The sequence below is a fragment of the Heterocephalus glaber genome, unplaced genomic scaffold, assembly GCF_053883595.1.
Source record: "Heterocephalus glaber isolate CG9 unplaced genomic scaffold, H.glaber_assembly_v1.0 deba00001572, whole genome shotgun sequence".
NCBI lineage: Eukaryota > Metazoa > Chordata > Mammalia > Rodentia > Bathyergidae > Heterocephalus > Heterocephalus glaber.
In genome coordinates, this window is record NW_028258357.1 from 10889190 (window position 1) to 10916789 (window position 27600).

Below are 27600 nucleotides of genomic sequence, written 5' to 3' on the forward strand. Positions count from 1 at the left end.
TTTCATTGACTCAGGGAAGTTAGTTAACTTCTCTGAGGTTCTTCTTCTCTTCTCCTCTCCTCTCCTCTCCTCTCCTCTCCTTTCTTTTCCTCCCTACCCTGCTAGCCCAGGCTCCCTCCTCTGCAACCACTCATTGCCTTGCCAGGCCTCTCTCCCAGCCCCTCTGAGCTTCCTTCTTCATCACAAAGATAGTTTATGAAAAGAGTACTACCAATGCTTACAGTGAGGAATAAATGAGAAAATTCAGGTAAAACATTTAGCACCGTGTTTGACACAAATAGCTTCCTATCATCAGCAACAACAGCAGTAGCACTGACATTAGGGCAAACAAGATAAAGGTATAAAAATGAAGATATGAAAAGAAAAGTGAGGAAGAATAAAGTCGAGTAGCTCAGGGCAGACAGGTGTGAGAAATCTAACACATTAAACCCCAGAGCCACAAAATATGGGAAAGGAATTTAGAGATCATTTAGTCAAACACTTTTGTCTTGCAAATGAGCACCCCAACCCTAAAAATTGTCTCAATGGTACAACTACTTTTGAAAATATTTTGGCAGATTTTTAAATAAGGTTAAGCATAGACTTACCATGTTAACATGGGTAACCTAGTAATTCCATTCTTCACTATTTATTCAAGAGAAATAAAAACTTATGTCCATGCAAAGGTTTGCATACAAATGTTTATAGAAGTTTTATTAAGAATAGCTCTAACTGGAAACAATCAACTGTACATCAACAGGAGAATATATAAATAAATTTCATACAATGGAACGTATGCCAGCAATAAAAACCAGTGAACTGCAGGAACACACAAGAATGTAAATGAATCTCAAAAGCATTAATGCTTGGCAGAGCGATGCAGATTCTATTTATAGAAAGTTCTAGAAAATATATGCTGACCTACAGAGATCTGTCATAGTAGCCCCAGGCTTGGGGATATGTCTGTGATATTGTAAGCAATAATCTTTTGGGGTAATGGAAATATTTTATATCTTTTATAAAATAGTTTATAAATGTGTCTTCATTTATTCAAACAATAAAGATTAGTGTACTTTATTATATATAAATTATACCAAAATATACTCAGTTTTTAAAAGAGAGTGAGAAAGAACTGGCTTGATTCCTTGTCCTTTTCAGGGGCAATGGTAGAATTCACAGTCAGGTCTTAATTAGTTAGCTAGTTAGCTAAACTAGCAATTAGCTAGTGCTCATTAAGCTGATCTTTGCTTAGTAATTAGTGCAACATTCCACTGTTTTGCTCTTACTGTGGGAGGTAGCCCAGTGCAGTGGCATAAATCTCAGCTTTCAATGCGACTCAATGGCATGGCTTCTCTCGTCATAACCATGCCCTTGTCCACTTCCTTAGAGCTCTCTGAGCTGTTTCCTCAACTCTCAATTGGAGATAAAAGTCATATTATAAGATGCTTATAAAGAGAAAAGGATATTATATAAAAGGTGATCAGAAAATGGCACTCCATAAACGTCTATTAATTAAGGACATGTCCGACCTAGAACTAAGGGTGGGCGCTTCCGGCTGCATTCATTCATTTGTGCCTCAAATATTACTTGGTGTCTGTGAAGGGGCAAGTGCTGATCTAGACTCTTAGACTTCAGCAGAAAGCCAAAGAAATGCATTTTAGAGGGCGGAGATTGCAAATCAACAAACCAACACGCTCATAACATGGCAGGTGGAGATCCATTCCAAAAACATTAACAGAGTAAGGGGGAAAGAGTATGGCTGGGGATGACAGGAAGATGCTATTTTACATAGGTGCTCAGAGGTAGCTGACTTACTAAAATGGTATTTGAACAGAAGCCAGAAAAAGAAATGAGAAGAAGTTATGCCGAGAAATAGCTGAGTGGAAAGAATTCCAGGGAAAAGAAGAGCGGGAAATCGACTTGCCTTGATGCAGAAATTACTTGGCAAGTTTGGGGTTATCAAAAAGACCTGGGCAGCTGAGCACAATGTTTTCAAGATGCAGAGTTGTGCTGTCCTCTGGGCAGGATGTAATGACAGTTTACCACCTGTTCTGAATGTTTGACCTCTGCCTCTCCTGAATTTGTAACAGGATTTTCCACATAGACTCAGACCTTCAAATCAAATTTCTATTGCTATTTTTATGCTTAGCTAATGGTTTTGGAGGCCATGAGGGAGTAGTTACTTGGATATGTACACTTTGTAAATAGTAAACATTTATTTATTTTGTTTCAATCTGGTTTTTTGTTTTGTTTTGTTTTATCCATACGTGTTTGCAGTCCAAAATGTTTACATTCTTTGTGTGGGACTGGTACATGCACATAAATAACACATCTTAGTTCCTTTTTTATCCCTTCTCTTTCTTCCCTTTCCCTCCCTCCATGTCTTGATCCCCTTCCCATTTGAGAAAGTTCTTAAAATAAAATAAAAATAAATTGATACTGTCTAAATCAGTTGCTTCTTTGCTGTAGGAAGATGTAAATCCAAGCAGTATTCTGAGGGGCAGCAGTACTCCAGGATGCCATTTTCCATCAGCATGGGGATTAATGTTTTCCATTCCCATCATGCAGTGAGAGAAGAGAGAAGGCTATACTGAAGAAAAGGCAAAAGAAAATGCTCATTGCAGCACTTCTCAATTCAATTTTCTCCTGTGTTTTAAGAATCAAAAACTCAAAGTCCAAAAGCACTAAAACAATAGTTCCATTAGCTTAACCATTATCTATTAATCTATGTCAACAACGTGCTGGAGCCTAGCATCAGCATTCGGGGAACTGAAGACAGGTGTCAAGGCTGGGTCATCCAGGAATGCTCAATTCCTTTGTAAGTGACAGGGAGCCTTGAAGACAGTCCTGATGGCAGCAAGTCCAATGATTTGATCCCAGGAAGTATCTATGGTAGAGGATAAAGACTGAAAACGCTTCCTTGTCTTCTTAAAACAGTATAATCCAATGGAACCCTGGACTACTACAGCCACAGACTAGGACGTAGTAGACTACAACCCCCAAAAGCCTCAGGGTCCCTCCAGGGCAGTACCATCTATGATCTAATGGCCCAGGTGGTTAAAGACTACAGGCACGGTGCGCACTGGTAAAACACCCCAAATGCACAAGAAATAAACATGACATCTCTGAAAAACATGGACTGAGTCAGGACCCATCAGCAAAACACTGGAGACCTGGGTGGGAATTCAGGAGGGCAGCTTCTCCTTAGTTCTCAGGGGATGTTTTGCTGAAGATCCCTTTAAAAGTCTAAGTGCCTTTTCAATGCTATTACTGTGTACCTCCCAGTACATTTTGTTCACATCATATAATCTGCACCTGAGCTCTACTTTCACTGGAACAAACAGTGAAAGTCAGTTGTGTTAACAAATATTCTACTGAGAAAAGAATGGAGAAAGAACCCCGTGAGGGACCCAGTTCATCTGTGGGAGGACCATGAGTCTTCAGTCAATTCAGCCCACTGCCCTGGACAAAACAGTAAATAAACAGATTGAAGTCTATTTGGCTACGACTGAACCACAAAAGCACCAAGTTGAAATACAAATTTAATTTTAGCAGAACATAGAGATAAGGCACTGCTTAGTTTTCTGAAGTTCACAGGCTGTGGCCTGTGCTCATCTTACGTGTAGACCAAAAGCAATAGTGGTCACACCATCCTCACAATAAACAGCAACTAGAAGTGTTCCTGAGTCCACATCGGTTACCGTATAATGTTATCACAGCCAAGAAATTCAAAGGAAACAAGTATTACAACACATCACCTGAATTTAATAATATTGTCTCTATATGAAACAAAATATGGAAAGCTCTGTATTTTAAGGCTTTAGTTTAACATTTTTAAAAATACTCGTAACAGTCTTGCTGGATAGCAATAAATACTGTGCGCTTTGGATTTTTAAAAGTGTTTTACTTATCATTTACCAAAAATTTCCCATATTTGTCAGTGCTTTACAGTTTTCAACTGTTGCCAGAAAAGTTCACTCATTTAATCCTCAAAAAAGCCATGAAAAAATAAATATTATTGCCTTTTTTATTGCTGCCAGCCGTTTTCCTGAGGAAACCAAGACTCTGAGATGGTAAATTATTTTCCCAGATTTCTTCAGGCAAGTACCACTGACACGACCAAGGATTACAAAGAGAGCTTTGACTTCAAAATCCATTTCAATTTTCCCATTTCTGCCTTCTTCAGAAAAACCTCAAAATATAATTTGACACAAATAAAACCCATGAGTGAAGACTCTCCCCATATGCAAGGCATATTTTATGGCCATAAATATTAAATGCAACTGTTTTATTTGTGGGTGGGGCATAGGAGGGAAAGAACTGACTCAATTTATACCTCATGTCTTTCTCCACACATCCCCCAGGCTTTTAAATAAAAATCCTTTTTGTAAGTTAGAGCAACCCATTGCCTTTGCCAAACTCCAAATCTAGTCAGATTACATTTTCTGAAATCCATACAATGAGAATGCTCAACATTAAAATTTTCACTAAAATCTGTTCTAATGCATAGGTTTTAACTAAAAACTACATTTTAAGACTGGTTTCCCTAAGCAAAGATGACTATACATTCTCATTTATGCAAATTCAGTGTTCCCGTTAATTTTAAATATGTTATTTGTAAGGTATATCATGCCTTGGTTTTCTGCTACTGTATATGTAGTAAGTTAAACAGAACACCATAGAGTACAAAGATGCCAATTTGCAGGGCTACTCTGACCAATGGGCAGTGGTGACTTGGAGCGCCATATTGCTCTGAGAGCAGGCCCAGACCCAAGACAGGGAGGGCAGAGACTGGTGAATGGTGCCTGGCATGGAAGGGAGCCATACCTACTTCCCATTCTGAAGTTATTTCTTACCAGACTGTGAAATAAAATATTAAAATGCCTTTCATTAAAAGTCAAATTCATAATTTACATGTCAGTCTATAAAGAGAATCACATACTTCTTTCTAGCTCTCCGAGTCGGGCTTCTGGAAGGACTCCAAGGGATGGTTTTAATCAATGGCACATTGGGTGGGTAATTTTAGAGCCTGAGACAGCCCTGTCTGGCATCTGACCGGGCTTCGTTGGTGCAGTGTTTGCACTGTGGGCAGTTAAGCAGAGATGTGGAGAAGGGAGAAAGGAAGGGGAAAGGTCGAACTTGGAGACCGATTAGAATATTTAAAAGCGTGTTCTAAATATTAGCAACATCTGACCTGCCGCTGCCACATGAAAGTTCAGCAGGTCTGGGAAGGGCAAGCGTCGGGTGTCACCCCTCCGCTTTCAGCTCCATCCTTACCATGTGTCCCCATGTGTGCTGTCTCCAGTTCACTGTGGGCCTGTTGGGAGACTGAGAGACTTGGTATAAAATTCAAAATATTGATACTGAAATGCAAAACAGTTTAATTAAATAAAAACTGCCAATAACTCAGCCTTCAGCTTTCTCGTTGATTTGGAAGGGAGTTGGTTATTTGTCGGTGGTATACTAAGACTGTAAGACAAACAATATAAATAAACTCTGAATAAATAGCCACACCCTCCTTCCAATCACCAGAAAACTCAAAGAGCCTCTGTTTCCCCCTTATTTTTCATTTACTAGGAGAATACAATCCTTTTTAGGAGCTGATGTGAGGTGAAGAAATTATGGACCTGAACCTGACTTAAGTATGGTTTCAGAACTCCATCCTCTTCTGATCATTTTGGCTTGCAAGATCTTTGGTGCAGCCCAACAGGAGGGGCAGCGGCTCGTGTGGCCACCCCCAGCCACTCCATACTGTGGATTCCAGTGAAGCAGCCAGCTCCAGCCGGCTCTGTATCTTGGTGCCCCTCGGCACAGGGGCAGAGGTGACAGTCAACCAACTGACTCGATGTAGGATGATGCCAGCCCCTAAGAGAGAAGACAGGCTCAGAGGAGTCAGTAGCTTCAGGGGGAAACAGCACATGGGCCATCACCCTAGCCCCCAAGGAAAGCCCACAGCTACTATAAACAACAGCATGGAGTTTTACCCTGCAAGTGACTTTTCCATGGCAGGTTAGAGATGGAGAAGAAACTAGTGCAACATCTGAATATGGCCGGAGAGAGTCAAATCAGGTGCCATTTGGGGAAGGGATTGATTGTGTGGCACTGGGCCACAGGCTAGCTTCACCTTAGCATTTTCTGTGTTACCCTAACATGTGACTGGGTGAAGGGAAGTCAGAGCAGGCAAGATGCAGAGAGAGTAAGGGCTTGACATAGATTCTTGGCTAGGAAAAAGCAACCCTTCTTCATTGCTGGGGGAATGTAAGCTGGTATAGCCACTATGGAAATCAGTATTGAGATTCCTCAAAACTAAAATAAAAATTCCCATTCTAGGTATCTTCCTGAAAGAGTGAAAGACATTATATTACAGTGATGCATGCATACCCATGTTTACAGCAGCACAATTTTTAACAGACAAATCTTGGAAGGGCCCAGTATGGCCATTAATAGATGAATGGAACAAGAAAATGTGGTATTTACACCCAATGGAGTACTACTCTGCCACAAAGAAGGGTAAACTTGAATACTTTGTAAGTAAATGGATGCACCTTGAAAACAAAATATTAAGTGCAAAAATCAGACACACAAGCTTAGATCTTCATGGTTTCTCTCATACAAAAAACCCAAAATATAAATAAAGACCAAAACAAAAGGTAGATATAGGAAGTAGGTAGATCTTTTTCAAATGGGAAGGAAAACAAGAGATAGATGGAGAAGGGAACACAGAAGGAAGGGAGGGGAAAAGGACAAAAAGAGAATTGGAAAAATGGAGAAAGAAGTTTTGCAAATAAGGAGACCAAGGTGTAAAAGGAGCAGGGAGGAAGAAGAGGGGGGAGGGGAGCAAAAAAGAATGTAGATGTGTTAGGCACATGTACCCACTCCCCAGGATGCATGGAATCGCCTTGCACTGCAAATACACACTAAGAAATTTTTTTAGAAAGATCTTCGTTGCTGTAGGAGACAGATGTGATCCTTCCTATTTGTAAAATTCCTGGAGGAAAAGTAAGCCACCCAAGGCTTCCTGCTGTGGGTCGTGGACTGAAGTATATTTAACCAACAAAAGTGAAAGCCACAGCTGACACAGTAACAAGGGGACAGTGTGTATTTCTTGCCCTGGGCCTTGAAAAGCAAGGGATCAAGAGGCAATCTCCTCACCACGGGCACCCCAGGCAGATACTCTCATTCCTTGTTCCCTATGTCAGATGTGAGTTTCTAGCTATTGTTCAGTGTTCATGATCCTATTTCTCTTTTCATCATGCAGTCTACTTTTGGGTATTGTAAATCCAAAAACTTGTTGGAGAAACATTAAAAAACCAAGCACTGCCTTCAAAAAGAGATCATTTTTTTGTGGCGCGGAAAACATTATCAATTACTCAGGTGTTCCCTCCTCAGAGAAGCTCCTTTTGCTCTACCATTTAAAATGGTAACTCCCTTGCCTGTAATCCCAGCACTCTGGGAGGCTGAGGCAGGAGAATTGCACACTGGAGCCCAGCCCGGGCAACTCAGTGATTTAACAAGACCCTGTCTCAAAATTTAAAAAAAACAAAAAAGGGGTGGGGAAGTATCTCAGTGCTCAGAATCTAGGTTCAATACCCAATGCCAAAAAATAAAGATAGTAAATCATTCTCTATCCTCCATGTTATTTCTCTTCACTGTATTTATAACTTCCTGGGATGATGTTACATATGTATAGGCTTCTTTATTGTCATCCTTCCCCAGTAGAAGGTAAACTCCATGTGGGCTGAGGCTGTATCAGTTTTGTTCATTTTGCTGGATACATGAGTAAACAGATGAGCTGGCAGCAGCTTACATAGTGGTTAAAACTTGGGTTCTGAAGGCGTACATCTGGGTATGAATTTTTTACAGAGATTACCTTGGGAGAATTATTAACTTCCCTAAAGGCTCAGTTTTCTCATCTATTAAATGGGAGATAAAAACACTCATTCATAAATTGGTTGTCCTTGATACATAACTAGCACTCAAAAATACCAGAAAGAAGCATCATACAAAGAGAAACAGAGAGAAGCTGTAGATGCGTCATAAAGAGAGAAAAGGGTCCAACCCAAAGACAGGACAATATATACAAAAGTCAGAACATAACACAGCTAGGGCTGAGGATTTAGCTCAGTGGTGTTACCACCTGCTTTGCAAGCGCAAGGTCCGTACTTCGATCTCCAGTACCAAAAAAAAAAAGACACAGTAACACAGCTATACAGTGTCACCAGCAATGTGTCATGACAGTGTCATAACCTCATAACATATTTTCATCTATTATCAAAAAAACAAACTATCATTTGTCTTCAACAAAGGGACTCGGCAAACTCTAACAGCCTGGGTAGATTATTTTATAGCTAAGATGATGCGGGGATGGACAGTGGTGAAAGAGAAAGCATCCGAGTCTGTCTCACCGGCCACGGACCCTTAAACCTTACCTGACCCTCACCACCCTCCACACCACACATCTGAGAGAGGTGAATTACAAAGAACTACGATAATAGAGAGACTGTTGGGCTCCCACTTGTCCTTTGAACTGTCTTCAGCATTTAGTGTGTTTCATTCAATTCAGTTTCAAGTCCTAGCTCTTGCTTTTCTGACCTTTTATCCTATAAATCACCATTGGTATGTGAGTTTTCTGTTTTTAAGGGGAATGTGGAACAGTCCTTGGACTGCCAGCTTCCTTTATTATGTTGAGCAAAAGGACCTTTCTGGAGCCTCAAGTCATGGATTTCAGTTCCTATCTTCATCAAAACAGTCTACACTAAAACAACGAGCTCTAGCCATCATCCTTCAACACCATGTGCAACAAAGAATGTAGTCAGGAGACATGGGCTTCATTTCAGTTATGCCTTTCGTGAGACATACATGAGCTTTCCCAGTTAGGAACTACCAAACAGGCCACCTAAGAGTGACCAAGACCTGTGAAAGATCCAGGTGGTCTTGAACCTTGGATCATAGCAGACCCTGAGCTCCAAGAGGATGCAATTCATTTGGCAGGAACAATATGACACCCTGAGGAATAGCAGCAGGGACCAGGTAAAAGCTTAAGCAACAGTTGCCATCAGAAAATTCAGAGCAAATTCAGAAAACCCCTGCAGATTGGGGCAGTTTCAGATGAAAGGGAATCCAAGACACAATACAGCACAGATTGGAAGACAGACAGGCTGGAGAAATCAAATCAGAAATGAGCAGAGGGTAGAGCTCCAGCTTCCTGGTGCATGGAAAAGTTCTAGTTTCTTCCTGTGGGATTGGAAGGAGCACTGTAGGACACCAACAGGAGAGACCACATTACTGAGGGAAGAACTCCCACCCCCAGAGCAACACCGATGCTTGCTTGTGGGCTTGGAACCCGTGAGTGGTACCAGAGGCAGCGGGCTTGACTCACTCAGCTCATCTGCTCTGCCTCGTGGCTGTGATTTCGGACCTCTAGTCTCCATTTCCTTGTCTATTAAAGTGATTCAGACTACTCACCTTACTGAGGTTTGGAAGGGTCAACTGGTACTCAGGTAAGAGACTTTCAATAATGGTTAGGCTTTATAAGCATTCAATAAATGTTCATTGGGATTTTGGGCTTATACACAGTAATAATTAAGGTTCAGTCATTACATTTGCCAGCCACTCTTCAAAGTGGGATATATATATATATATATATATATATATATATATATATATATATATATTAGTCCCTTAAATCCTTCAACAACCTGATGAAGTCTGTACCATTACCATCTCCATTGTTTAGATGAAGAAGCAGAGGTACAACGAGTGAAAGCAACTTGGCCCAGAAGTCAAGCTAGAATGCTCCAAGCCTGAGCTGTGCACTCTCTGCTCACTCTGCTGCCTCCCTAAATGAAGGTACAAGGTCACCCTCTAAAGCAAGACTACAGAGTCAGCACAGGTTCTGCAAAATTTCTCCAAAGAGGCAGAACTGCCATCTGGCCAAAGTAGGCCTTCCCCATAAACTCATTAGAGATATTGATGTAATAATCCCAATAGGGCAATTGGTCAACCATCAAACACAGAAAAATGAAGGTCCAAGGGACTAAACCCAACAATGAGTGTACAACCAAACCAGGTGAGAAGGGACCACCGGTCCCATGAAGAGCATTGGAAGAGGTGTGGCTGGCAATCCTACAGAAGAGCACAGGGCTCCAGTTACCTTAACTGAGGTGTGCATATTTCTTAAGATCAACCAAATCCCATGGCTGTGATTTGATTCTACAAACCACTTATTGGTTTGCCTATGAGGAAGCCATGGCAATGTAACTGTTTTTGGCAACTTAATAAAGTAGGGTACTGACTTTTTCTTTCCCATGTGCTCTTCCCCTGAAGATCTGTACTCTCAGATAACATGAAAATCAGGTCTTCAGTGTGAAGGGTCAGATTTACATAATAACACAGAGTCTGTGAGAGCAGAGTCTGCTTCCCCAGTGCTTTTGCAGTCTTCTGGTCAACCTTGCCTAGAGAGAGGCCTGCACTCTAATGGACTTCTTTTGCAGCTTCAATGTGGACCAAAGTGTGGCCACAGCAGCAAGATCATAATGTTGCACACTATTCTACATTAGAACATCATAAATCCTAAAATCTTTAGAGTGGACCATCCTCAAATTAGGGTTGGTGACAGTGCATCTACACATGAGTACGTGTGACTTCAAAGTCAAGCTGTAGGGAATAGAGAGAATAAACTGAAAATAGGATAGAATCGGGTCCCAACTAATGAGGTAACCTTAGACAAGTTATTTTAAGTAAGCGTTCTAAGGCTTGATTTCTTCAAATAAAGAATAGTAAACTGAATACTTACTTCACTTACTTATAGTTCCTTTATTAGGAACAAAATCTACAAGAAATTCTTTTATACAACAATACACTACATACTACACAATGTGAAGGAACGCCACTGTAAGTCTCGAGTATAGTTACAACTGTCATCCATGTAGCACTAACTACTCACCTGGTACCCTTCTAAGGATATCTTGTATCCTAGCTCATTTGATGTTCACAATACTGTAGTACCTTCTATGATGTGTTCCCTGAGAGCTGCCTTATTTCCCCAGCTATTCAAGACAATATGGGCAGTTAGTTCACTGCTCACAGGGAGTTTCTCTCCAGGAATTTCTTTCAGCCAAAGAGAAGTGTCTCATCTGAGATTATAAACCCTCTCTGGGAGTTGCCCACTTCCAGAGACTCGTTGGTGTTGGTGAGAGGGGACAAAACCTAGCTCCTCTTTTTGAGGTGGACTGAAGCTGCTAAAGCACCTGCCTCACAGCCTGGCTTCTCCTTCAACCCCATGGTGTACATCTACTCCTCACACTGCCATTCCTGAGAGCCTCTCAGCTAGCCCTCTACACAGATGCCTGTTTGGGGGAGCACTGGCCTGCAGCATTATCATCTTCATGCTCAAGAGGTGAATGTCTTCGAGGTCATGTCACTAGTCAACAGCACAGCTAAGATTTAGAACCAGACCATTTGGAAAATGTTATGATTGTAACATTCTGCACAGGAATTTCCCTAAGTGAATGGACCATCTGTGTCGGATGTGTCATTTGGTTAATGGGTGGGCTAAAATCTAAACCCTAGGATCTGGACATTGGTTGCTGCCACAACTTCAAAGGAAGAGAAGAGCTACTCTTAAAAAAAAATACAGGAAGACAAATTTGAATCTTGGAAATTAACCTAGGATGGAGGAATTAGGAACAAGAGAAAGTGGAGGAGGAGGTGAGACAATTTAACTGTGATTCTTCTCCGTGAGATTCCTCCTCCCAGATACCTTCAGGAAAATCGACCTAATTTCAGAAATACTTGGCATTGTGTTGATTTGTTAGGGTTGCCACAACAAAGTGCCTCAAATGGGGTGGTTTAAAAGATAGAAATTTATTACCACAGTTCTGAAAGCTAGAAATCCATGATCACTGTGTGGTGGGGATGGGCTCTTCTGAGGGTACTGAAGGAAAGATCTCTTCCAGCTTCTGATAGTTTTCTGGCCCTGTATGGCATTCTTTGATATGTGTAGAAACATCACTTTCATGTGGCTTTTAATGCTCACATAGTGTTCTCCCTGCATCTGTCCAAATTTCTCCTTTTATTTAGGACAATATTCATAATGGCTAAAGCCCCATCCTATCCCAGTATGGCCTCATCTTAACTGTTTACATATGAAACAACCCTACTGCCCAGGAAGGTTGCAATCTGAGGTACTGGAAGTTAAGAGCTCACCAAATGAACGTCTGTGTACGCCCATCAATCCATAACTAGTTTGGGTCGGATTTCTCTCAGAAACTTACAAAGGGGTTGAGCTCTATGTTTGAGTTGATGTGGAGCACAGATCATTTATTGACCATCACATGTGGCCAACAGGACAGTGAGAAGAAATTCTGGAGCAGCCCAGCACTTTTTCAAATTGAGGAATTGAGGTTAGAGCCAAGCCCACCCACCTCTCAAAGGGAGGCAGATCCAATTAAAATCTTGATGACAGCGTCTTTAAGTAAACTCAAGCGCTGCTGTCAGTTGCCTCCCTGCTATGACCCTAAGACCCTGTAGAACTGATTCTATTCTCCCAACTTCCCTCTTCCCCAGAAAAGATAATCCACTCCTATAAATCTTTAAATCCATTAAGAGGAAATATTTCTTCCATTTCTTTTATGTTCTTTAATATGTCCAGTACACAAAGAAATATCCTGCTGGACATTGATTACTAGAAAATGTGTTGAAGAGACTCGCAGTACCTAGACTGCCTGTAAACACAACTCTGAATGATGGGGCACTGCTGTGGCTAGATTGATGCATATCATTTCTCTTGACATCTAACTTAAAGATTGGCTGGGAGTACAAGAAATATAATGTTGTCTAGCACAGAAATTTTCCACTCAAATATCCTCAGCTAAAAATCCAGCTCTGTCATTTACTAACTATTGGGCTTTCAGAAATCTGTTTTATCTTTCTGTGCCTCAATTCTCACATCTATAAAATGTGGATAGTAATAGATTCCATCTTAATGAGGTGTTGCAAGAGATAAATGAGTTAATCCAAATAAAAAACTTAGAACGTTGGCTCTCATGTAGCAAATTCTCTATAAATGGTGGCTGTTACAAATATGGTCACAATAGCAACTGTCTTTCATGTGTCAAAATATGATGCAACCAGAAGTTATAAGAAATAATTAAATTAATTCGAGCTCTTAAAATTAAGTACAGCAGAGAAAACATTCTACATACAACACTCATTCTCTTAGGAAAAACTAAAATCAATGTTCAAGGGGCAGAAAGTATTCACCAGGTACTTAGCCAATGGTATATATTTCAGAAACTCCCTGTACTCTGCACCTATATCATCATCAACCAAGGAAGTACATCATCATAAATATTAACTATTGGCTCAAACCTCTGATTTAAATCTGTTTTTAGTCCATTAACATTATCAAATAAATAATCCAGAGATTTAAGAATATATATATTAAGCCAAGATACAAACTCATAGTGCCCATTATCTTTTTCTTCTTTTAAGAATGTATTTGGGAGGAAAAAAAGGTCATTTTATAAGCAATAGCTATTATGAAAAGAATTGGGATAAATGAAAAAAACTGTAATGCTAGATTAGGTTTATACTAGGTAATAAAAGCCAAGGATCTGAGTTATTTAGCAAGTCTGACTCTTTTAAAGGAAACTCTAGTAGGATGTTGTTCATATCTTAGCAAAACCTGTCTATGGTCTCAGCTTTATAAATCTGACCATTTAGAAGACAGCAGAGGTTCTTCATGGGCAAAATAAGAAAATAAAAATTTGATTTTCAGGGCATCATTGGAGATGATTTATCCAAAAGCAACTTGAAAACTGTGAAATATATACACATATATATTATATATAGTTGGTATTGTTAGACTTATAAAGGGAATTACAACTTCTCAGACACTAGATGTAAAAAAATAGAACAAATTGAATATGACATTTTGAAGCAGCAACATTGGTATATCACTTTGGATTTTTAAGGGAATTTTTATATTTACTACATCTGTTCATTTTCATGAACACCTTTGGAGGAAGGTAAGTAGCTATAATTATATCTGTTTACCAAGAATAAGACTGAATCTCAAGGTAATATACATATAGATCAAAATCAAAATTAGAACATTCTTTTTCTTTTCTGGTGTCAGACCTTGGTCCTGTCTTCTATGCTTTTTTAACAAAAGAAATATATATGTGTATTACCTTTATCTTTAATCATCAAACTTAGAATTCACCTCCTTCATTGAGCATCTCTTTTTGTTACCTGCAAAAAAAAAAAAATGTCAAAATTATAGAAGTAGCAAAGCCTATGCCACTCCACATTATCTTGCCTCTGTCTTCCAAGGAGAACCCAGACTAGATCCATTTATTTAAGTTACAGCTCTTTGTTCTTTGTTCAGAAGGCTACTTTATCTCTTGGTTGTGCTGCATAACAAAGAAGCCCAAAGGATAATGCTTTAATAATCACTTATTGCTCACAATAATAATCACTTATGCTGCTCACAAGTGTAGGGGGTCACCTGGGCAGTTAAGACTGCAGTTGAGTTTTCTTGTGGTACTATAGTCGGTTGTGAGTAGGGTGAGAAATTCTGTCTGCTACTTTGGGTTGGGCATATATTTGCCTTCCTGGAATCACACCAGACACAAGGGACTCAGAGCCCTTACTTTTGTCCCTGTCCTCCTTGCTCCTTCTGTACCCCCTCTTTGCCCTTTGCTTTCTCAGCCACCTTCCACTCCCCATCTGAATGATGCCATGACTAGGATTTCATTTCTGAAGTTGCAGTTTAAGAACAAAATGTCTTATTCATTTGAAATTCCTGTTTCAGAATAATGATTTCAAATGTTAGAAAAAAATTGAGTTGGCTCTCTTCCAAAGAAGTTCACATTAAAATATCAGCATGACCCTAAAGAAGTTTAAAGCACTCAATACTTTAGCGGGAATTCCATATGAACATAGTATTGGTTAATCACGCATTTAGTTTTCATTATCTCCTAAAGCAGTCTTTTTTCCAAGAAGACAAGAAGGTTAGAAAGCTGAGATACTGAAATAAAAATACAAAGAGATCATACTTTTTCTGAAATATCTAGAGCCATCCTATTTATAGTGAAATATTTTTTTCATTCAGGAAAAAAGAAAAGGATTTCAGTAGCAACAGGTTTATTTCATTCAAGAACTTAATGTGAGCCAGAGACAGTGAAACAAAAATCCAGTAAATTAACTATTTTCTGAGGCATAAGGCAGGATGGTGTCTTTACATTAAGCAACTGGATCGCAAGTCATAGTTATAAGATACTACTCAATCCTCTAGGTTTATGTGCATGGCATTTTAGATTCAAGTGCTTGAAAATATTACATCTTTTTTTTTAATTCCCTTGTAGTTCTGAAAAGTTTTGAACTTATTTAATTCTTCTTGTCTTCTCCCTCTTTAAAGATGTTCTACGTTTTCTCTTTTCAAAATCAAGACTGCTTGAACTTTAGCTGAGAGTAATGAAATTTCAATCTTGCCCACAATGGTGACTACATCCTCTTTCTGTTCTCTTGGTATAGTAAGAATAGCAACCACCCAGCATGAACAATAGGACTCCTTTTCAATTCTGCGGGTTGGCTGTTGCTGAATGGCCATGCATAGATATAATCCTTGGCAATCCCATGGGTGGTATTTCTCATTCCTTATCATCCATGCTGCACACAGGCAGAACTTGATAAGACACCCAGAAAGAAGATAATGGCTGCTATCAAGCTGTCTAGGTAGAAATAATAATAATAATCTGTTTATGGGAAAGCAGCTGTCCTATTGTTGTGAATTTCATGAAATCCTAGAGTCAGATTCTCTCTCCCTTGCCAGCCCATCCCCACTCCTCATGCCAATCCAATCACTTTGGGGCTTTAATGATGGGCATTTTTTTCATGATCTTTTGATATGATAGATAAGGATGCATGGAAATATCCCATAATCATATTCAGCCATAGAATATACTTAAAAGACTAGACAAGAGATGCTTTATAGAAAGATCAGGAGGTTGGAAGACTTTGAAATGAACACAAGGAAGTCCACTCTTTCCTTTTAAAATATGCACAAAACCCAAAAGTAAAACAGAGAAACAGTCCAGTATTTGCTGCAGTCGGAAATCTGAACCTGCAACATTTCATAGGTAGGTTTTAATATCTCAGAGTGAAACTCTAAAGAATTGTGATGTGATTTTGTCAGCCGTAGGGATCCCACCGGTGTGTGCTGCTTTTCATTTGTCCTGAACAGAACAGCAAAAGGCTCAGAAGCAAGCTGGCAGCCACTTCGTTATTCTCCTTTCTTTAAGCCACATTGCTCTCCTGGCTGGGGGAAAAATAAGTCTCCCTGGGCCAAATACGTGGTGATCTTGCTTCCCAGTGTTGAGAAAGAGCATTCCCTTCAACAGAGGGGTGCAAAGACACTCCTTTCCTCACCTGTCCACCTGTTTCCAGGGAAAGAACTAGGTAGCCATTCCCTTCAGGGGAAACAAACAGTCGAAGAGAACCAAACAGAAATCAGATCCTTAGTCCCTCCTGAAACGTTAAAACACAGGCAAAAGTTTGCATTTTCCTTTCCAGGGAGAGGAGAGATCTTTCATGCCAGAAATAACCCATAAATGTTCTGTCACTGTCATGAGCGATGCCTGTGCTATGGCTTCCGGAGAGGTTCTCCACACTTCTCCCTGACACAACTGCCTGCGCTGTCCCCAGGTGTGCCTTTTAGTGAGGTGTGGCAGAAGCCAAAGGGGAGGAAAGAGAAGGTCAGGGCAAGGTAAGTGGGCACATGACCTGGAAGAATGTCCACTGGTGAGCTCCCCATCTCGTGCAATAAAATCACTCTGTAAGCTCAAAGTTCTCTGCCCACAGTGAGTCTCACACCCTCTCTGCACAACAATGTCACTCCCAGCTGAGCGATGTCCCTTTCTCTCTCTGCGAGCCAACGAATCCTACCTCTGACACTGACTACCTGTGTGCCTTTAAGTTTTCTAGGACTCGGTTTACTAATATGTAAGATGAGCCTATTTCACAAAGTTTTTTTTTAAAACTAAGTGAATTAAAATACGTGAATGTAAAATGTTTACCATAATGCTGACAGGCAGTAAGTTCTGGATAAATATGGTAGTCATTATCATTAACTTGGTATCACCAGCCACTTCACAGTAGCTATCAATAAATATAATCCAAAGAGGAAAGTGAAAGAACAGATGAAATACACACATGGATATAGAATATGTAAGCTCACACTGTAAATGCGCGCACACACACACACACACACACATTCTGTCGTCCTCCCACTGTAAGCTGCACTTCTCTCTGCCCAGCTCAGATCTCAGAATGGGATTCTCCTGTCCACTGACCTACAGGGCTGTGTGAGAGTGGGGAAGACACTGATTAGTGTTCAGGAATTCTTCTTTCCGGCAGCGTTACTGGAAATGGCAGCCTCATGGAACCCACAGGCTTTCCTCTGACAGAATCTGACACCAGCTTGACATGAAGACACCACCACACGTGGGGCACGAGCAATATGCCCCTCACCACAAGTCAGGCCCAAGGAGGGACAGAGTCGTGTTCTGTCCACTGGTCAGCAGGAGACACGGCAGAATTCAGCAAAGAGGAGATATGGCCCTTGACGTGCACTTCCTCCTCCCAGTGGACTTGTTTTGCGGGTCTCTATAAATCACAAACGACCGCAGAATTCTGGAAATATCTGGATTCAGACTTGGCATCTCTTCCATAGGACATCAAAGGGGTTAATGTCTGGCCAGTAATCAAAATCTGGCAGCTCCTACTGCACACATAATAGGCATTGTTGTTCTTGAGAGTTTGTCTGTTTTTTCTGGCAGGCTTGAGTGTTTGGAACCAATTCTGAAACAGAAAAAAAAAAAAATCAGTCTGCTGCTTTTTTTTTGCTTTTTTTTCTTTCTTTTTTTTAAACATGCATATGCAACAAAACATAAGGCTGGTTTTAGAATGGTTGTTTTGTTAAATTTCCAAGAAAGTTGGTGGCTTACTATTGAGAGAAGATGATTTATCACCTTAAAACACATCTACTTCAAAAGAAAATGAATTTATATATGTGCATGACACAGGCACCATATAGTATGGTGGTTACGTTCTCTCAGATATGAAGCAACACATTACAACTGTATTAGCTGATCAGTGAACTGTAGCTCTTCCATTCATCTGCATAGAAAATCCATTTGCATGACGTTATTGATGTGCTTGCTCATCAACCTTCCCAGGTCACTTGCAATCTCAGGACATGCTTGGCACTCCCACCTGATGGGCCCCCAGATGTTGCCATCTGAAACAACATGAATACGTCTTACTAAGTTACGGATACAACAAAATCCCACCACAAAACCCCAGATTCCTTGCCAGTGGGAGAGGTGAGGTTTTATTCCCCCTTCCAATCTCTCATACACCAACACTTTTGTGTAAACCACAATGGTGCACTTTGTTTTTGATGGCAAATGGCTATGGAATTTCTAAATGCTGATTCTGACTTTCTGTTCTTACCTTGTTGCGGATCTTAAGCGGTCCGTGGATCAAACTGGTTCATGGAGGACCGTCCTGGACCATGGACTTAGTTGTGTTGGAGACCAATATTCCAAAGGAGGGTACATGAATTTTTTTCTCTAAAGAACCACAAAGTACATATTTTAGGCTTTTCAACCCATATAGTCTCTTGTATCTACTCAATTAACTGTTGTAATATGAAAGGAGCTACAGTAAGTCCCAACTTAGGAATATTTGAGCTGCGAGTTTGCACAGATGCAAACAGACCTCACATTAGGAACATTCATGGGTGCAAACAAATCCTGGCAGTATCTCACCGCTGGACATTGTCACAGTGGTGCCGCTGTGTGCTTACTGTAAGTGCGGTAGTGTAAAATAGTACAGTAGTTGGGGACTTACCATATTTGTGTGTGTGCAGTTGGGTTTTTTATGTTTTATATTGTATGTCTGTGTCAAAGGTGTATAAGACTCACTTTGTCTGACTTACAAATGAATTCGACTTATGAGCATCCTCCTGGAACACAACTGGTTTTAAATCAGGGACTTACTATACAATGAAATGAATGAGCTGTGTTCAATAAAACTTTGTTAAAAGCAAGCCACAGGCCTATGGACAATGGATAGTCAATGATGATGATAGCTTTTGCTGACAAACTACCATGTATCAGGCCCTTCTGATTGTCCCATTATACCATAGGTTAGGTGACACTGCTTTCTTTTTACAGGTAATGAAAATGTGAAAACAAAAAAATTAGGAATCATTTTGATATATTCTGAAAATTGATGGATGCTCTAGGATACAAACCACAGTCTCTGAGCCTGTAATATACCACATACAGAACTTTTTCATTTCGGTCCCGAGACAAAGTCATTAAATGAATTGGTCACTGAATGAGGAATTCTATATTGTGTGTACATTACAATATTCAGAATGAAGTAATGGTCAAAGGAAACTCCAATGTGATCACTTTGCTTTTATTTCCATAACTCTTATATGCACTACAGTGTATATAACAGAACACAAAACCACAGTACTATACAGTACAATCACCAAAAATTATAGTACTATATGAAAAAGACATTGATGTTCTCTAAACAAGATGTACAGAACTGTACAAAAAAAGATGGGTCATAAGTCCAAGCAGTGAGTTGTAAATCCAAACTGTCATTAAACAGGTAGCTCTTTAAATGAGGAATATATATGTAATATATGTATATTATATATATATATAAAACGAATGAGATGTCTTTTTAACTATGAATGAAAAACTTACAATTTAATACCTTATAGGTCATCTTGTTTCCCTTTCTATCTCCCCATCCAACATCCTCCTCAGAAGTACCAAAGTCTTACTGACCAATCATGCCATGGGCTCCATATACAGTCAAGGCCAGACCTGGATACAGTCTATACCAAACACACTCATCCGAACATTTGCATGTTCAGCAAATATGTGTTGGTTGTCTACTGTGTATCAGGCACTGGGGTAATAAATGGGACTACTGTAGTAAACAAAATACACAAAATCCTGTCTTCCATTAAGTAAAACAGCAGGTTACAAAATAGTATATATGGTATTGCCAACTTTTTTATTTTCAAAAATGCATTAATGTATAGAGAAATCAAGAAATTGTCTAGAAAGGTGTTTACTTAACTATTTTAATCTGTTGCTGGCAGTGAGATACTAAGCATATTTTTTATTTAGGAGTGTTTTTGATTTGTGCTCCTATAAAATATTTCTAAGTACAAGAATTTAAATGCTATAAGTATGTGAAGTGGTGAATATATTCATTAGCTTGATTATAGTAATCATTTCACAACGTATATGTATCTCAGAACATGATGTACATCTTAAGTATATATGATTTTTTTGTCAATTACAATCAAAAAGGGAAAAATTTTATATTGTAGTATGGAAAGATAGATAATAAACAAAAAAAATACGTTCGGTGTGGGAGTTGTTGGAAGAAAAATCAAATAATAAGATAACCTAAAGTAACAAGGGAATGCTTCTTTTTTAATCCAACTCTTTTATTTCTTCCTTACCAATTAAATTGTGTAAACCTTGAAAAAAATCTATACTCTCAAATGTATCTACTAGATAAAAATACATTTATAGAATATTTTTATGTCCCATGGTACCAATCATACCCAAAGAGTCCTGTAGGGAAAGATACTGAGGAACTATAGATACCACTTGTACCGGAAAAGACGTTGAGGGAGAAACTAATTCATTCGCTTATCCTGCAAATATTTAGTGTCCACTTCATGCCGGGCACTCTTTTTAGAACAAGTAATCCAACAGCAAACAGGAAGATATTAACTCTCGTGGAGTTCCCGTTATGGCCATTACAATCTAAGCAGTTGGAGAATAAACCAAAAAAAAAAGTAATAAACTATGTTCAAAGGTGTTAACTCCGATGGAGAAGAGACAAGACACTATGGGATAAGGAGATGGGAGTGTACAGGAGAGGGCAGGGCGAACCTTAAAATATCCAAGGGGCGTTTTCTTCACCGCCCAGCTGGCAGCTCCAACACCAACTCTCTCAACATCCAGCCCTGCTTTTTAGTTCACTCACGGCGACAAGCAGCACGTTATCCATGAAAAGGAAGCACAGGATGTTTTGTGTTGAGTGTTCTATTTAAGTCCATAGAAAGAAATGTTATTCTTTCAAAGTCATTTTTGCCCTTCCCTTTCCCTTGCTGGAGAGAAAATATTGAGGATCTGGCAGCTGAAACAATGTCGGGATGGGAGAGGGGAAAGGCAGGAAACTCGGGGCCAGTCTTCCCGCCATGACTGTTTTAACAAGGATGTAGCTGTGGCCCTGTCCTCTGGGGTCCCAGCACAGTGACAGCCAGAGGCAGAGCCTGCAGCCACCGGACCTGTGGACTCCGAGCCGTTCTCCTTAAGCGTGAAGGTTGCTTTTTTCAAATAGTAATGAGATGCTAAGATAGATTTGAATTTTAATCAGATTCAACACGGGAAACAAGTGTTTTTCTTCAAATGTGAAATATTTCTAGGCTTTTAAAAGTGTTATCCACATAAAGACTAACTACTGTTTTACATATCAAAACTGCCATTCTTCATTGGTATTTCAGGAAAAAAAATGTGATGATTCAATGAAACATTACTGTGAAGATTTCTTATTTTCCTATGAACTTTAATTGTTTCTCAGGGTATTTTTTTATCACTTTTTACAAACTAAAATATGTTTATAAGCTTAAGACAAAAACTAAGGGATTTCGGTTACTGTACCATGAAAACAGACATAACCAAAATCTATTTCTTGGTAATAACACTTTTAAGAGATTGCAACCAGTTCTTCAAATATTATGTGGCCTTAATGCTAGGAATACCAATACCAGTAATTCTCCCCCAAACCAAAAGGGGTTCAAAGTCAGTCCCATTTGCCTGGAAAGGATGTAGTCAGTAGCTATCCTACCAGCAGTAAAAACACTTACCTCACCTGTATTATGGTAACACTATTCTATACCAAGAATTTTTCTAAGTGCTTTTACAAAATACACTTTAGCAAACCCTTACCACATGACAGACAGAGAGGTTGTTCCCATTTTGCAGATGAGAAGAATGCACTCAGCAATGTGAAGTAACTCACCCAAGGGTATACAGCAAGTAAGGCTGATTCTAGTCCGTATGGCCCTGATTCTAAAATCAGCACTCTTGCCTGTACTTTCTGTCTTATTTTTTTCCTACATTCCTCTTTCTCCCATAATCCTTTTAAGAGGTATGTACTTCTTTTATAATTAAAAAAAATATGTTTGGAATAGAACTCTATGTATTTATTAGTCTTAAATTGATTCATAAAACAATTTCTTCTGCAAACTTCAGAAGAGAATAAATCCCTCTGGGATGCTGTGGGGCAGGCTGGGTCCTGGGACTCTCTGCTACTTCTGTGGGATGAATCAAGCTGTTTTCTATATGTCATGTCTATCCAGCAATCCATGGGTCAAACAGCAGATAGAAACTCGACCCCATCTTCAATCCACTTCCTTCTCTCCTCCATGAGAATTCTCTGAAGGCCGCTAAAAAAATCAAAAGAACAGAGTCAGAGCCAGCACTTGGTGGAAACTAGGAGACAAGGGAAGCTCCCTTGTTCAACTGTGACTTTAGTTTTCCTTAGAGAAAATAGAGCCAAAAGGCCTTGAGTGTCCATGCTTGGGGGATGACCTTGTCCTGTAAGCTTGATATTTTTCATCTGTGCATATATTTGGATCTGTAAGTGTATGTTTATAACAGATAATCCTATTATAGAGCATCCAGAGTAATGAGACAAATATATTGGAGGGAGGAACAATTATTTACTCTATTAAAAGGATATTTCACATGAAAATATAAATCTCTACTGCATTAATTTGCAATAAATTCCCTTAAATGTGAGATGTCAATTTTTCCATTTAACCCAGAGGGGCAGACAGACTGGGAAACCGAGCAGGCCATGGCAGAGGGGGAAATGCAGACAATGAAGAGGTAAGGGTAGCCCAACACATATTCTAAGAGCTCCCCTCAAATCCACCGGCCCCAAACCTCTTAAAAGGATGTCCATTTGTAAAAGTTAAATCTGTTCATTTTAAATGATAATACTACCTACAGAAAGCTCTTCCTAGCTACTAAGCTTGAACATTTTTATCAGTCAAAGAGAATGTGGTCCCATGGATGTCAAGTTTGATATGCATCAGAAGCACATGGAGTGGTTTTCAACTGACTTAATTTGGACATCACAGCTAAAAATTCTGATTCTGTGGACTTAGGGGAATCTAGGCATAGGAAATTGACGAAGTCCACCTCCGATCCCCCCAGTTAACACACAAATTGTGAAATTCACCTAATTTGAAAATCCCTGAGCTAGTTAATAGGAAGCAGTAGACATTTCTTTCAACTTGAGAGAAATAAGGAAATTACTTTACAGGACAGCTGTGAGGTAAGAAATAATTCCAGACTTTTTCAAGCTGTTAATTGAAAAGACATATCCATCCTTTGTAAAGACAAACTGAAGGCTGCAGCTCTTTCATATAAGGTATTCCTAAGTGCTTGTAAACCAATGTCCTCATATTGCTCCATTAGCCCATTTTATGTTGCTTTAAAAAAAAAAATACCTGAGGTTGGGTACTTTATGAGGAGAAGGGGCTTATTTAGCTCACAGTTTTGGGGGCTGAAGGTTGAAGATCCAGTCACTCCCACAGTCACCCTGCTGTAAGAGTGTCACAGCGGATGGCACCACAATGGCAGGAGTGTGCCTGAAAGAGATCACAGGGTGAAACAGGAAGCCAGAGCCACTCAGAGGGCAGGCTTGCTCTTTTTATAGGACTCACTCTTGCAAAAGCACCACTAACCCCTTACAAGTACAGTGTCCTAGTTGACCTAATTATCTTGCACTGGGCCCTACCTTTAAAAGATTTCCACCACTTTAGGGCTGCCACACTGGAGATCAAGCCTCCAATACACAAAACTTTGGGATGACACAGTTAAGCCACATCCAAACTGCTATACCAAAATACTACAGAGTAGGTGGTAACTTAAACAACTGATGTTTATTTCTCACCGTACTTGAGGATGGGAAGTTTTAGATCAAGTTGCTGGTCATTTCAATTCCTGAATGAAGGATCTTTTTCTGACTGCAAATAGCTGCTTTCTCACTGTGTCAGAGAGAGAGAGAGAGAGAGCACACTTTTTTGGGTTTTTTTCCTCTTTTGATAAGAACACTAATCCTATCATGAGGCTTCTCATGGCTTCAAATAAATCTAATTACCACCCATTATGGTTGATATCTAGATATTTCCCCAAAGCCTCACGTGACCATAGGTGGGGCTTTTGGGGGTGACTGGATCATGGGTGTGTGATGCTCATCACTGGATCCATCCACCGATGTGTTTTATAGCTGGGTATGATGTTGGGAGGTGAAACCCGGAGGGAAGAGGTGGGTCACTGGGGGCGTGGCCACAAGGGTATAATCCTGCCTCCTTCCTTGACCCCTTGCTGCTTCTGGCCTCCCACACCATGAACTGCTTCTCCCCTGTGTTGCCCCTCTGCCACACCATCCTGCCTAGGAACCACCCAAATATAGACTGAAACCTCTACAAACTCTACAAACTACGAGCCAAAATAAACCTTTCCTCCTTTAATTTGTGGGTATCAGGTATTTTGTCCCAGCAACAAGAAAGTAACTAAGACAACTCCCCAAGTCTCTACTTCCTATTACCATTACACTTGGAGATAAAGTGTCAACATATGAAGAATTTTGGAGATACACAAACATTCAGTCTGTAACATGTTCAATTCTTCAGAGAAGAGGCCATGAGCACCAGCCTGTGTCAGGCTATTGTTCCCCTCAGATAGATCCCTCCAACTTAGTTGAGTAAATGTGAGTCAATCTTCTTTTCAAAAACAAAATAGTTGCTGATATTATTTTCTACTTCCCAGTAGTCAAGAATTTGTAGGAATCAAAAAACTACTGAAGAACAAATTATAAGCATTTAGCATCCAATTTACTAACTACTTGACAATCGCTTGATTAGTGCCATTAATTTACCTGTTCGAGGTGAAACAGGAAAGAATGAAGTTATCTTTCCACATCTTGTTCTGTGACTGTATCCATGAATTATCAGTCTACTTCATATAACTACTGTCTTGTGGAAGTTATGTAACTTTTCCTATTTCAATTTTTTCTTTCAATTCAGACAGACTACAATTCATATTTTATAAAAGTACTATGCAGTCTAGTAACTTTGAGATATTTATATTTAGACATACCAAGGATGGGACAGATTTCTCTCCTTCTATATTTCTGTTCCATTAAAAGGCTGATGAACCAGTGTACGTTCCATCATTTCATTATCTGCTTGCTCCCTTCCAGCTACCACTGTCAAGATTTTGAGCATAGACTTGCTATCAGATCTGTACTCCTGAAAATAAGGAGTTTGTTCAGTGAATAGCAGTTACATTCTAATTATATTAATTCAGACTGCAATTTCATTGAAATATAAAGAACCTGCTGTCGGGGTGGTGTGGACAATGGAGGCTGAACATGTCAACGACATGACAAATTCCTCGAGCAGAGTGCCAGATGTATTGTTGCCCGGGAATTCTTTGCTGAGAGCAAATTCAGTGAGCACTATCAGTGTCAACTGGAATAAGGAATTGGTTCATTTGTTATCTTTCCAAGTTGCAGGTACATCTGCCAGAAGAGTCTGCCAACAGATGAATTGGTAATTAAAATCATTTCCGTCTTTGGAAGGAGTGATTCAGAAATTGTCCCTCTTTTATTTCTTTCTTTCCCTGTGTAGGAGAAAGAATACTTGGGTGAATATTGATGAGAATTTTACATGGGTGATACCAGAATTGTGTGAGTTACTAAAGCCTTGCTATTCATATTAGTATTTGATCACTTTTACTGGGATATTTTCTTTCAGCTCTCCATATAGACTTTTAAAGCTCTGTGTTTTTCCTAAGGCTTTATCTTCCTTTGTGTTGTAGAAGTTATTTGCCACAAAACCTAATATGGGTTAAATTCACCTAACAATATTGTATTCCTTCCCTCTGCCAACTAATGTGCTAGAATACATAATGAATAATGATGATCAATTATCCTGGGTTTCTTTTGCTTTAGATAACCAAATAGTAATACAGGGGAAAGTTTCTCCATATAGAAATATCCCAGTCAAAAAGTGAAAAAGAAATGATTAGCAGATATGTGTCTTTCAATATTTTCAAAACTTATAGAATATACAACGCCAAGAGTGAACCCTAATGAAAAGACAGACCTTGGGTGATCATGACACATCAATGAGGGTTCATCCATTGTAGTCCATAAATGTATGACCCAGTGAGGGACATTGGTAATGGAGAAAGACATGCTCGTGTGGGGATATGGCATATTTAGAAATTTCAGGTACTTTCTACTCAATTTTGCTGTGAACCTAAAGTTGCTCTAAAATATGAAGTTTGTTTTATAAAAAAGCATAATGTTAAGATATTCTCTTTTTTAAAAACAAATGAATTAATGGGCTTAGGTGAAAATCCTTAATAGCTGGTAACATCACACACACACACACACACACACACACACACACACTTCCACTTCTGGAAATATCATTACTTACACATCGCTACTTAAGTAATAATGCCAAAAACATGAAACCAAAACCTGATAAGATCTCCAGCTCTATGAATTTCCAGGAAGTACAAAGGACAAGATGATAAATATGTTAAGATCTCCTTAGAGAATATTGTCAAGAAAATACACACAGTTAAACAATGTTCAGAGAAAACAATCCAATCTCTGCAACCAAAAATTCCAAGAAAAAAAATAGAAGATGAAGATTAAGAGAAGCCTTAGAAACACATCAAGTCATCACCCTCTACAGTTGAGATCTAGGTTCATCTTTTTAAACAATAGATTGTAGGGCAACTGGGGATATGGGCAAACTGCGTATTTCTTGGTGAGAAGAATTATTGGCAATGTATTGAGGTGTGATAAAGGTGCTGTGGTTATTTTATGTGAAATAATTACTATCTCTTAGACATATTGAAATATATGCAGTAAAAACAAGGAAGTTGGAGTTTGCTTCAAAATAAATGGAGGCAGGGCTGGGGATTTAGCTCAGTGGTTCCAGTGCCTGGCTCACAAGACCAAGGTCCCAAGTTTGATCCCCAGTATGAAAAAATAAAATAAAATAAAAAAATAAAAATAAATAAATGGAGATAGCAGATGAACAAGATTGACCTGAGTGGGTGCAGCACTTATGCGCAGTGGTTCATCACACCATTTATTTTCCTTTTTATATATTTGAAATGTTGTAAAATAAAAGTTTATATAATACAGAAATTTATTTAATCTCCCCAAGCCACAGTTTCCATATTTATAAAACAAAAGTAGTAATATCTATAATAGGGATAATACTGCTTTTTAGGTTTTTCTGGAAATTTAGTGTACTTAAAAGCAGCTGACACATAACAGATATTAGGTAAAGTTTTAGGGATAAGTTTGATCCATTTGTCACTGAACTGATCAGTCTGGTGTTAGTGGTGATTTTATAGCATTCCTGGAAACTAGCAAAGCTGGGGAGGGAGGGAAAACCAACAG

General features: G+C 39.4%; 1 long non-coding RNA gene across 4 annotated transcripts in view; it reads right to left on the reverse strand.

Moving 5' to 3' along the window:
* Positions 1–675: 675 nt before the first annotated feature.
* Positions 676–27600, reverse strand: part of LOC110349207 (uncharacterized) — a 68229-nt gene continuing 41304 nt past the window's right edge. For 2 of the 4 annotated variants that reach the window (XR_002395026.2, XR_015443528.1), the window contains 7 exons: positions 24061–24154; positions 20985–23755; positions 18499–18617; positions 18121–18283; positions 17337–17844; positions 14175–14235; positions 676–5844 (listed from right to left, as the gene is read on the reverse strand). This is a non-coding gene — a long non-coding RNA (uncharacterized LOC110349207). Of the gene's footprint in view, positions 5845–14174; positions 14236–17336; positions 17845–18120; positions 18284–18498; positions 18618–20984; positions 23756–24060; positions 24155–25268; positions 25421–25506; positions 25794–27600 lie in introns of all 4 variants that reach the window. The other 2 variants (XR_015443526.1, XR_015443527.1) reach the window with 2 other exon arrangements.